At 36.0% G+C, this 13,462-nt stretch overlaps 1 long non-coding RNA gene across 3 annotated transcripts; it reads left to right on the top strand.

Moving 5' to 3' along the window:
* Positions 1 to 4,030: 4,030 nt before the first annotated feature.
* Positions 4,031 to 8,919, top strand: LOC146951677 (uncharacterized). 3 transcript variants are annotated; one of them, XR_015031993.1, is made up of 4 exons: positions 4,043 to 5,028; positions 5,224 to 5,445; positions 5,552 to 5,579; positions 8,202 to 8,919. It is a non-coding gene; the product is annotated as an uncharacterized LOC146951677 (long non-coding RNA). The 3 variants fall into 3 exon arrangements; XR_015031992.1 differs by lacking the exon at positions 8,202 to 8,919 and having other exon boundaries at positions 4,048 to 5,028; positions 5,552 to 7,666; XR_015031988.1 differs by lacking the exon at positions 8,202 to 8,919 and having other exon boundaries at positions 4,031 to 5,028; positions 5,224 to 7,666.
* Positions 8,920 to 13,462: the final 4,543 nt, after the last annotated feature.

The raw sequence follows: 13,462 nt of genomic DNA, 5'->3' as shown, positions 1-13,462 counted from the left end.
GGCCCACCAAACTTTAGGATCAAATTATAAGGGCACCACTCACCCCCGATATACCAGAGAAACACCAAATCAAGCCAAATAAGAATGCAGCTAGACATCGACTCCCGATCTCGAAGCAAAAGTAACCGGCCCACCGGAACCTAGCACACAAAAAGTAAGACAAACAATATGATTTGTGGTGGTGCAAAAAACAAACAGATCAAAAGGAAAAGGCTTAGCTCAACGACACCCGCTCCCTCCAAATACCCTAAACACCTTAACAACCCCCAAAAACGCAAACAAGAGCTAGTGACGACGAACAAGGACCCGAGTAACAAAGGCAGCCTCCAAAAGAAATCACCCCCAACAAACAACCGCCTCCTCACCTAAACAACACCAGCCACCAAATCAAGCAAAATCTGAAGCCCACGACCACCAGTGTAAACAACCACAACCACCACGATCCTTACGACGAAAAACGATCTGGGAGTTCGTTGAAGGAGGATTAATAGTAAATGAAAGAGATGTCGTCACACATGCAGCCGCCGGAAACGAACCACTCATATCCTTTCAAAGCAGCAAAACTCCATATGACTTTGTTAATGGTTCTTGAGACCCATAAAAGCTATAGCTGAACCATAAAACTTGCCTTCAAAATTGCCGAAGCACATCCAAAACAACACCAAAAGTAAGTAGCCAAAAGGCTAATCCCCCAATAAATACCTCATGAAAATAGGCGAGGCAAACAGCAACCCAGCCACAACAATTATTGACCAAAACAACACACAGTTGCGCCAACATCCACCCAAACCTGCAGATCTTATTACAGCGGATCAGACACCCGACGAAGATCTGGAACGGGAAAGAGGGTCTCCAAAACCACCAAGAGTGAAACCGAATCAAGCAAAAGAAAACAAAACATGAAACAGAAAAAAAAATAGATTTGGAACTTCTGCAAACTCAAGTTACTAGCACCAGATCGGGAAAGATAGAACGACCACCGTATAAGGAGGTGGCACGGTGGTGCAATCTCGTCGCACCACCACCACTGAGTCTACATGGTGAGAAGAGAAAGTTTGGGTATGGAGGAGATGAAAGTGGAAGAGTTGTGTTTGTTTATGTGAATAACACTTATTTAGATAAAATACGAGAAACATAAAATGTTGTATAGGAATGGTTTCTGATTAAAAAAATTGTCCAAAACCACCCTCTCTTAGATGAATGATGAAGAAAAGAGGTTAGAAAAAAACATGCAGTTTATCCCACTAAAAACATTAGGGTCGAATCTTACGATAGTTTGTTTAATATGAATTTTGCAAAAATGTTCAGAGATGTTCACCTTTATTAATTTTTATAAAAATTAAATTTATAATAATAAAAAAAGAGATATAATACTAGGGATAACAAATTAGACTCGTATCCACCCATCTCAGATCATTCTAGGGATTGCAATTAGATTTAGAAAAATGATTTGTACGAGTTAAGATCATTTTTATTTATGTTCCTCTCCATTTCTTTCACTTGAAGAGATAAAGACACAATTAGATTTTTAAAAATTTAACCACACTTGAACTCCGACCCTCTATGTAATAAAAAAAAAAATGACTACACAATTTCAAAGGTATTATACCATTCTTTTTTTCAAAAAATTATGTGGAGATGCTTAGAGATTGCTTATCGACAAGGATAAAACTTGCAACTACAAATGTATTTTTTTTCTCTCAAAATTGTATTCGTTGTGGGAATTATATATGGCCAAAATGTTTGGCATCTCTATTACTTTGTCACAATCAAATATGTTTGAACCTCATATTTTAACAATTGATGATATCGTTGATCTCTTATTTATAGTTGCCAAACAAAATGTTTCAGGTGAAGTGTAGCATGTGGTGTACGATCCAAGTGAACATTAAGAAAAGTCGTAATTTGAAATTATGATACATCAATGCACTTCTCCATTAATGGCAATGGGTGAATTTGAAAGATACATCACAGTTTGCTCTTATAACTCGGTTAGACATGCGCAAGTGAAGGAAACTCCCACCGAAAGAATTAAATTGTAATGTCAACGCCGCGTTAATGGATAATAAAGTGGAGGTAGGAATGTAATCCAAAAAAAAAAAAAAAAGTGGAGGTAGGAATGTGTTTGAGGGGTCATGCAGAGAAATTTCTGAAAGGAAAAATGGTGATTTATCCCTCCTAATTGTTGGTGTTGGTAAAGGGAAGGTGAAGCTAATACTTGCATGCTTTCAAGTGGGGATAATACTTGTGTGACATTGTGGTTGGTGACATTGGTGACATTAGTCAACCACAATGTTACAATTGTATAAAAAAAACAAAAAAAATATTGTGAAAAAGAAAGAAGAAAGACACTTGTAACATTGTGGTTGGTCAATATCACAATGTCATTAACCACAATATCGCACAAGTGCTACCCAGAGTTACCATCAAGTGGCATGTAGAATTCGGACTTAAACAACATATTCTTTAAGCTTGAGGCCAAAGTGGTTGTTGATAATTTCATTAACCCTTCCACCTATTTATCTTAAATTAACTTTATTATTAGAAATTGTATTTTTAGATTGTTTGTTTTATGTCCAAATTCGTAGGTTGAGTTTTTTAAGAGACAAACTAGTGTAGTGTCTTATGAGTTAGCTAAATTGACTATATTTATAACACATCTTCAAGTGTTAGCGATGAAACTAAGTTGTATTGTTCACGCTATTTAAGTTTGTTTACGCCAAAAGAAAAAATATTATAATAATAATAATAATAATAATAATAATAATAATAATAATAATAATAATAATAATAATAATAATAATAATAATAATAATAATAATAAAAAATAATAATAACAATGATATTATATATTTAGGAATATGTGTATTTTGCGTGCGCGTTTAAGATTTCCTCTATTTCTTTTTAATTGTATTTTTTTTTTAAAAGTTTTTTTTTATTTAATTATTGTTTTCAAAGTTCAATGTAATATTAAATACTCCCTCCGTCCCATATTAGATGACCTAGTTGACTCCGACACACTTACCAATGCATATGTTTTATCTTTGATATCTTCAATTCTCTACTAAAAAAATTATGAAAATTTAATATTTAAAAGGTATTCATCGAGATGAATCCAATAACATCTTACATGATATTATTTATCTTTGTGAATTAGTAGAAAAATATGGTCAAAGTATGTCAAGTCAATAATGTATATTGTCAACTAGGTCATCTATTGAGGGACGGAGGGAACATTGTTTTATTATCAATATTATTTTTAATTATTTATCATAGAGATATATGAAATAAAATATTAAATGAATGGTTAATTGAAAAAAGAAAAATTATTATATGAAAAGTAATAACATTGTTTTGGTTTGTGTAAAATGTTAAAAAATAGTACTCCCTCCGTTCTTTTTCTTTTGATGTTTTTGAGTTTCAATTATATTCCAAAACTTTTGATGTTTTAGTGAATTTATTATTATTTTCTCAAGTTTACCCTTGTTGTAAAACACCATAAACTATTAAAGTAGTTGTGACATTTGGTTTTTCACATGTGAATTTAATGATAAATAAAGACATTTTAGTCAAAAACACATAAATATTTATATACTTTAATTACTCCTTAAAACTTGTGTCAAGAGCTAAAACATCAAAAGAAAAGGAATGGAGGGAGTAACAATTAAAAAGAAACGGCTGGAGTAATGCATTTTGTTTTAGGAGAGTGTTAACCGGTGCCTCAAGGGTATTGATTAAACATCCAAAATAAGTAATTTTTTATAAAAAAAATGTGTAATCATTACTTAATTAAAAATAACATCTTGTATTTTCAAGACAAAATTATTATTTACAGATTCCTTAAGAGGTACTCCCTCCGGTCACATTTATAAACAAAAAACTACTTTCTAGGTATATGGAATAATTAATGTATCTAGTCACATTTATAGACCAAATACATTAGTTATTTAATAAACCTAAAAAGTTGTGTTTTGTTTATAAATGTGACCGGAGGAAATACCAGTTAGCAAGAGGTTTTGTTACATGACACTCCAAAATTTGCTCTAAGAATGAAGCATCTAATCTGAATTAGTTATCAATCTTTTCGCACCTGTACCTACGTTTTCTTCTCTTATTAAATGAATAATTAATCTTGCTCATCATTTCACTTCCTATCTTATTTATTGTGACACACACGCACCCACAATGAAGCTCCATCACATACCCATCTTAAATAAGGGCACCATCAATCTACCTACCTTCTGCTCTTTGGCTGTCATCCATCTTATTACCTTAATGCTTCTTCTTGTTCTTCTTTCATATGTTGGTGATGATTCTACCAGACATATGTGCACACAGATGGATTTAGTTTAACTGGATCTTGTTCATGTGGACTTAGCAAAGGGTTGTTTACAGAGTTTTTTTGGCATTCTGTCCACCTCCACTCTCTCTCTCTCTCTCTCTCTCTCTCAGCAGCTTTGCTGGAGGAGGTGGGCATACTGCCAACAGACCACTGTTAGCTTCTCTTTGTAAAGCCTTCCTGATATATATTTATCTGCTAAGTCTAACTATCGATCAGCACTACCTTTCTTTACTCCTACCACAAGAGCTATCAAGCACAACCGGCTTTCTGCCCTAAATCACAGTTTCGTTTTCTCCCTTTGTTTATTTTTTTCTTGTAATTTCTTTTTCCTATATATATATATAAAATTTGATTTGATCACATACTAGCATGCCTGTGTGCAGTCAGAGCTTAATTTGTGAAAACAGCTTGTTCTATTTTATTAACTTATAATTTCATACCATCACCATTATATGCATTAATCAAAAAGTTAACTACAGAAAGGGGAGAGGACCAGATAAGCACTCATTTATTAATCCATCTTGTTTGATAAAAACCCTAGCTAGCAGCTACTTTCCCACTTTCACATGCCTTTATTTTCTAATTTCTTCGCTTCTTTCTTATTGGATGGATTGGATGCTGTGTATTCAAGGTCCGGTTACATTAGAAGAGGCTCATCTTATATCTATGGTGACCAGATCAGCAAGGTTAGGGAAAATTAAATAGTACTAGCAGTACTAGTTCTCTAAAAAAAATTCTTTACCAAACAAATTACTAGTCAAGTCCGTTTTTTATTTCCTACAAAATGAAGAAAAATGATGATGTCCTTTATTGATAATAGTAGATGAATATCAAGGTAAATATTCCATGATTCTGACATGCTGATATGTTTTTTCATGTAGTTGATCATTTGAATAGATGACAGAAAGTTGGAGAGGAGATACGAAGATCCATAGCTCATGCATTCCTGACACTATATTACTGACATATTTTCATATTCATCATTACATTTACAGTATATCAAAAATTAAATAAAAATAAGCTAGCTAGCCCTAGCCAGCTGCTTTGAAAATAGGGAAGCTGCCGTAGCTAGCAAAAGAAGGCCGGCAGATTTTGGTGTAAATGTAAGCATAAAAATACGGCTAAAACTTTGAGCTAGCTAGCTAAGCCTAATTTAGAGTTTGAGTTGAGATTGAGGTTTCTTTGTTTTTCTGTTTTGTTTGTTTCTAGGCTCCACGAGGTCTCTCTCAACTTCAAGGTACCTAGCTACCCACTCTCATCATTGCATTTTGACATTAATTATAAACCCCTTCTTTACTTTTTTATTCAATTCAATTCGAAAGACACAGCGCGTGAGAGGTAATTATACAGTTGCTTGCTGCATTCCTATGAATCTCGGACACAGATGTGGGTACGATATGGGTACAAGTTAATTAAAAATAGAGAAATGATATTTGTACAACCATTTTTGTATAACTTTTGTACAGTTTTCTCTCTCATACTCACATTATCTTATTGGGTTCCTTTAGCTTGGACCAGTTTATGTTTTGGTCCAACTTGGACCAGTGAAATTACCTGCTATCACAGGTTCTCTTCCAGTTGTCCCATACCATACACCCTATAACTCAACAACAAGATAGTAAACCCTTTTCCTCATTTAATTTATAAAGTTATTATTTTTTTCAGATCTAATTTACAGATTCAATGGTGAATCAAACAAAGATAGTTCAAAGACAATTTTTTTCACTCCATTAACTTACAACCAATTTCCAGAACCAAAGTGAAGTCATGATTCTTTTGTGTCTCTACCCTCACTTAAGAGAAGAAAGGGAGAAAGAAATCCTAGCTTCTACCATCAAAGGCTCTTACCATTTTTAAAACATGAGAGAGAGAGAGAGGGAGAGATGACGCCATTGATACCATCTTCTTCCACTCTTAAGAATCCGTAAGGACCCGTTAACCATTGCCGCATACTCGTTTGCAACGAATTTTCCAAGGTTGCGATTGGCTTCGTGAGGATGGGTTCGTTGGGAAGGAATGGTGCGATTTGGGAAGGAATTGTTTGGGTGCCATATTCCCTCGTCAAATTTATTTAGCTGCAATTTGACAGTAGAATTGCAAGGATTTGGGTGCTTGATTGGTTGACACTTGTGGATGGGTGTTGTTAAGGACCGTTTGATAATTTAGATTTAGATATGTAAAAGCAATTTAGATCTTAATTATCCAAACATCATTTTTTTTATATGAATCACTTTTATAAATCAATTTAGAGCTTGTTTGCAAATCAATTTTTTAAAACTATTTTTAAGAATAAAATAAACTAAAAATTGTTTGGTCACCCTAATTTTGAAAAGTGTTTTAGAGAAAAGGGTTAAATATGTTTTTAGTCCCTATAAATATGTCAACTTTTCGTTTTAGTCCCTCTAAAATTTTCCTTCGACTTTTAGTCCTTATAAAATTTTCAATCACTACTTTTGGTCCCTATTTTTAATTTAATTTTTGTATTTTTTAATGAAATTATGCAGAAATGTGTAAAGTATTCAAAAAAAATTCCTAAAAAAAATTAGAATTTTTTAACAAAACACAAATTAAATATGAATTTTTAACCGTAAAAAATATAAAAATTCATATTAAATTCATGTTTTGCGAAAAGTTGACTAGTTTCAGATGATAGGCATGTTTAGGTCTCTGGAGTAAACTAGTTCCTAAGTTGACTAGTTTCTGAGGGGATAGTTTGTCCGATCGACTTACCTCCGGGAACCCGATCTAAAAAATTCATGTTTTTATATCCTTTCAGGTATAAGAAGGTCCTTTTGAACGGTCTGATTGATTGTACTTGTTGTCGTTCAGATGATAGGCATGTTTAGGTCCCCGAAGTAAACTAGTTCCTAAATTGACTAGTTTCTGAGGGGATAGTTTGTCCGATCGACTTACCTCTGGGAACCCGATCTGAAAAATTCAAGTTTCTATATCCTTTTAGGTATAAGAAAGTCATTTTTAACTGTCGGATTGATTGTACTTGTTGTCGTTCAGATGATAGGCATGTTTAGGTCCTCGGAGTAAACTAGTTCCTAAGTTGACTAGTTTCTGAGGGGACTAGTTTCGAAGACTATTTGAACTACAATATTAAGTTTCTAGTAATGTTTTATTTCTAAAAAAAAAAAAAAGCAAATCACTCATTATACAAAAACTATTGAAATTAATAAACTTGATAAAATTTTCTAAAATAGTTTTTTTTTCCTTCGAAACTCTTTTCACCCATTGTTATTTTCACATTAATATATGTGTGTATATATCACACTAATTAACTAAATATTATCAATTTTTACTCAAAAAAAAAATAAATCTTATCAATTTATTAAAAATAAACTAAATCTTATCAATTATATGCAACTCAAATTTAAAGTTAAATTGTTTATTTATCAAATCCAATAGTTAAACTGCACCAATAATTAAGTTGTTCTAGTCCAATAGTTAAGTTTTCTTCTTTAAGGATGCACAAATTAAGTTTTCTTCTTTAAGGATGCACGAATAGTTAAGTGTTCATTGCAAACATATATTTTGTCGAATCAAATTGTTAGTGATTTAAAAAAAAATTAACTATATTTTGTTTATTTTCTAAAGATAACGTTGTCTATTTATTTCGGTCAACAATAAAAGAACTATCTAGTTGTCAAATTGTAAGGGTGAAAGTAGTATTGAAATAAATAACCTACTTTTTCTCACATAGAAAAAAATTCTATTAACACATTCAAAACCTACTCACTGTAGCGCTGCATTTCTATCATTTTCATTAGCATGATCCTATTACTATTCTAATGAACCGGCCCATAAATTATTTGCCCAAAATTAAAAGGTTTTAACCCGGTCCATCTTGCAGTCCATGACTTGACCCGGCCCAGAATACATGTTCACAAGATGACAAACCTGCTACTCTGCAGTCAGGCATACACTAGGTTTGGATTTTATTCAACTTATACATCAGGTTCCAAACTCTCAATGACAACCGTCCATATTATTTATCATTAAATCTAAGGCCAGTTTTTAACTGGTCCAAGTTGGAGACCAACATAAACTGGTCCAAATTAAAATTCACCTATCTTATTATTCTCTCTTTTCCTTTTTCTCTCTCTATTGTTTTTAACCAATGAGAAAAGAGAATAACAAGGTTGTCCCAAAAGTTGTACCAAAATAGTTGTTCAAATATCATTGCTCTTAAAAATGTGATTATATTTGGTTGGTGTTGGATCTGTTTGGTAAGACACTTCAATGAGCTTATAGCTTATAGCTTATAAATTCGTTTGACAAAAAAAACTCTGTTTGGGTAATGTTTTTTCACCATAAGCTTATAGCTTATTTCACGAGCTTATAAGCTATTTTTCAGAAGCTATTTCAAGTAGCGTTTGAGCTTATAGCTTATTGTTTTTTCTTCCAATTTTACCCTTATTATTTTATTTGAATACCAGTTTTACCCTTATATTAAATGACAATGTAATTATTATTATTTGGCAATGGCACAAGACGTCCCTTTAAATAAAATACTGGGCATAAAGAAAGTTGATACTACGTCTACGTACTTATTTTTTATTTATTATTTTTATTATTATCTAGCAACTGTGCAAATAGGACGTCTCTTACAAAATCACTACCGAATAAAAAATATAGGATTGTTTAATATTTTTGAAAGAAAATAATCACGTCTATGAAAGGTTTTGTTTAATTTTTTTTATGAAGTATAAAAACTGAAATAAAATAAATTTTAATTAAAACATTAGCAAATTTATTAATTTAAAAATAATATATGAAAGAAATATTGTATCAATATATTACAGTATTAAATTTTAAATATTTTTAATATCAATTGATATAAATTTTATTATTAATTAAGAGTACCCTTTTATGTCATTTTACATTTATCAGCTAGTTAAACCGTTAATTTTGCCAAACACTTTAACTAGCTTATCAGCTATAAGCTATCAGCTATCAGCTATAAGCTATCAGCTATCAGCTATAAGCTATCAGCTAGCTTATAAGTTATCCGCTATTTTTACCAAACAGAGCCCAAGTCATAACATTTTGGATAAAATATAGGTATAATTCTTTAAGTGCTTTTCTAATGGTTCTTTACTAAGTGTGTGTTTGGTACGGCGGCGGGGAGAATTAATTTTGATAGAATTGGGTTTGAGAGAATTGATTTTGGTTAAAAGTGAGTTAAATGTGAATTGATTTATGTTTGGTTACGCTTACTTAAAAGTGATTCTTATGAATTGATGATGTTTGGCTAATATGAATCAAAATTGCTTTTAAAGTGTAAAACAACGAAAGATGAGAGAGAAAGATGAGAGAGTAACAGTGGGGGGGATTGGGCCCATCGGGACAAAAGTTAGAGAGGGTAACAAAGGAAAGGCACCGGTCGGTAAGGGGAAGGAGGTGGAAGAACGGAAAGTGAGTTACCACCACCTGGACAGCTCTACTACTTCCTTCTTTTTCACAAAGATCCCTGAGAAGGCTTCGCAGGCAGATCTGAGAAAACTGTTCGAGGGCTTTGGCAGTGTGAGTGAAGTCTTCATTCCTAATAAGCTAGACAAATGGGGAAGGAGGTTTGGATTTGTCAAGTTCTTGGATGTAGCAGACTTGGTGGATTTGGAATCTCAGTTGGAAGAGGTTTGGCTCTGGAACTATAGGTTGAAGGTCAATATAGCAAGGTTTGGGAGGGAGGAGCAGAGGGAGGAGCAGAGGGTGGAGGTTAACACGAGGGTTAGACCGGTTGTGCATAGGGGAGATAGTTCTACTGTTCCAGGAAAGTCCTTCAAAAACACTATTAGTAAGGAGAAGGGTATGGTGTTGACGGCGGAGGAAGAGTTTCCCGGTCTCGAGATCCTTCCTTCGGAGGAGATGATGGAAGTCCTGAAAGCAGGCTTTGTATGAGAATTGCATTACCATATGGAGCCTCTGGCGCTTCAACAAGGGTTACAGATGGAAGGGATACGAAATATTAAGATCACAGGCATGGGGGAAAGAACAATGCTTCTGCTCTTGGAGGGCGCTGGTGATATAGAGGTGGTCAGAAACAGTCACAAACGGTGGTGGAACTCAGTGTTCAAGAGAGTCAGGAGGTGGACTCCTCATTTGGTGGCTGATAGCAGGCTAGTTTGGTTGAACCCTTGTTCAAAAAACTTGGTTCATTGTTTGGTGTTTTTATGGATTTTGACGACGAAACTATTGAAAGAAAGCGTCTGGATGTTGCCCGTATTCAGGTCTCGACAGTCAGAAGAGGTTTAATAGATGAAATGGTCAATTTGAAAGTCATGAGGGCTGCTTTCCAACTTTGGGTGATGGAGGAGTATGGTGGTAGGAGGGGTTCATCGGAGTGGAGGGAGGTGGAGGATGAAGATGCAAGCTCGGTGGGGTCCAGAGAGGGGGACGTGATTGGTGGAGAAGAGGGTCTGTTTTCAGATGCAGAGGAGTGTCCTTTGGTTCAGGAATCCGTACAACCTAGGACCTCTACAGGTCAACCTCATGTGCAGTCAATTTTGGGGACAGGTGAAGAAATGGATGTGCAGAAAGACACTTTAGAGGGTTCTCATTGCCTAGGCTCCTTGAAAGGGGAAGATTTTTTGAATGATCTTATCAGAAATAGATAAGTGGCGGTTGAGGGTATGGGGAGTGAGGATAGGAGAGAGGAGGTTGATAGGTGTCACAGGTTGGAAGGAGTGGTGGGGCCTGGCGTGTCAGCTCCTATGCAGAAGTTGGGGCTGTGTGCTTCAAATGTGCAAGGCTTGGTGGGGCCCGATGTTGGGATCATGCAGGACAAAACAGATCCCCACGCGCCAGTCATGCAGGAGGTGGGGGAGGCAACAGGTCACGTGCTGGAAGAGGGAAGTGAGCCAGCTGGAGGTGGGCCAAAGGAATTGGGTAGTGGTCCAAAAGTGGGTATTGGGCCTTTACTTTGTCAAGGCACTGAGGAGGTGGAGAAACAACATTCTGGGGGTTGAAATATCAAACAGAGAAGCAATTTTCTTCAAATTATGCTAGGGACCAGATTGTAGCGGATAATTTCGATACAAATTTGTCTGTGGAAAGGGAGATAGTAGGTGCGGCCCATCAGATAAGTAAGGTGAACTTGGGTGTGGGTGGATCTTTAAATCAACATATCAGGTTTTTCTCTGAAGAATCGGAGGCTTCGGACTTTAGTGACTCTATAGAAGATTTTGAGGGGGATGAGCAGAGGATTCTGAAGTTGAGACAGAAGAATAGGAAGAAGAAAAAGGTTATATCCTTGGAGAAAAAACATTCAGGCCCAGTTCTAGATCCTTGTTTTGGGGTGAGTCCTAAGGGGTCTAAAAGTGACAAGAAAAAGTATCTTATTTGTTCGACTCATAGAAGAACGACATCTCAACCAATGGGTAGAGAGGAGGGTTGGAGTGATGAGGAGGGTCTTGGTGTTGGGTATGGAAGGGGAGGAGGTCGAGTTCGCTCATTGGATGTCCGCCCCTCTCATGGCTCGGGCATTGAGCTTATCTTCAATGATGAGGTGGAGTCCGTGGCGGATTCTCAACTTAGCAAAGGTGGGGGCAGAGGTAAACAGTTGAAAGTGCATGCGGCAAAGAAAGAATTACGCATCCAAAAGAAAGCGGGTGTTTCCTATCCGGAGGTAGATGGAGGAATTATAGAGAAGCTTGTTGAGTTAGAAGATACGGCAGTGAAGATTAAGGCAAAAAAGGGGGGAACTAGGATGTGTTAATGATTGTGTCTACCTTTAATGTGCGGGGTCTAGGTGGGAGAATTAAGAAGAATAAGATTCGGGAACTCGTGAGGCAACATAATATCGACTTTTTGGCATTACAAGAAACAAAGATAGAAGAGGTAACCCCTTTACTTTGTTATTCCATTTGGGGTAGTGAAGATTGTGATTGGGTGTTTAGAGCTTCGGAAGGCAATAGTGGGGGAATCTTATCTATATGGAGGAAATCTTGCGCTACTTTGTTGTATTCTTTCCAAGGGGAAGGGTATGTGGGGGTTTGTTTAGAGTGGGGGGTGGAGAGAATCAAGTGTTTCCTTATTAATGTTTATTCTAAATGTGACTTGCCGGGTAAGAGACGCCTTTGGGATAATCTTGTTGGTGAGAGGCAAAGTAGAGAAGGCGGAGCATGGTGTGTGCTTGGAGATTTTAATGTGGTTAGAAGAAGAGATGAGAGAAGAGGTGTGAATGCGGAGGCCTCGGCGGTGCAAATATTGGAGATGTTCTTATTTAATTCTTTCCTATGGGAGATGGACATGGAGGATCTAAATGTGTTGGGCCGTCGTTTTACTTGGTACCATCCGAATGGGAGATCAATGAGTCGAATAGATAGAATGCTTAATTCAGAAGAGTGGGCCCGTGTGTGGGGGGAGAATGCTCTTTGGGTGATGCCTAGGGATGTCTCGGATCATTGTCCCTTGGTGTTACAAAATGGAGTATGGAATTGGGGGCCAACACCTTTTCGTTTTAATAATTTTTGGCTTCAAAATAGTGATTTTAAAGGGATAGTGGAAGAGGCTTGGATGGGTCAAAATATATCCGGGTGGATGAGTTTTGTGCTTAAAGTAAAATTAAAAGGTCTCAAATTAGTGTTGAAAGAGTGGAGTAGGGAGGAGTATGGTGGTATAGAAGATAGGGTGGAGAAGTTAGTGTAGGATATTAAAGATCTTGATGAAAAGGGGGAGGAAGGCGGGTTGACGGAGGTAGAGGTGGGGACTAGAAAGGTCAAGTTTGAATAATTGTGGAGCCTCCTTAAAGCGAAGGATGCATTGTTGACACAAAGATCTAGGTCGAAGTGGCTTAAGGAAGGAGATGCTAACTCCAAATTCTTTCACAAATGTATTAAGTTGAGAAAGAGTAGAAATTCTATCAAGGCTCTTAAGGAAGATGGGGGGTGGGTGGTGTCCCCGTTAGAGGTGCGTAGGAAAGTGGTGGATTATTTTACTAACCTTTTTTCTTGTGCTAGGTGGAATCGACCAAAATTGGACTGCGTGGAGTTTAGGAGGCTAAGCGATGGTGATAATGAGTTTTTGGTGGCTCCGTTTTCTCTTATGGAAATCGAGATGGTGGTTAGAGAGAGTGATGGGGGTAAAAGTCCGGGTCCGGATGGCTTTAATTTT

This window comes from Medicago sativa, chromosome 1 (genome assembly GCF_051527215.1).
Source record: "Medicago sativa cultivar Bolivia chromosome 1, Bolivia_mono, whole genome shotgun sequence".
Classification (NCBI taxonomy): Eukaryota; Viridiplantae; Streptophyta; class Magnoliopsida; order Fabales; family Fabaceae; genus Medicago; species Medicago sativa.
This window is presented reverse-complemented; position numbering and strand designations above follow the sequence as displayed.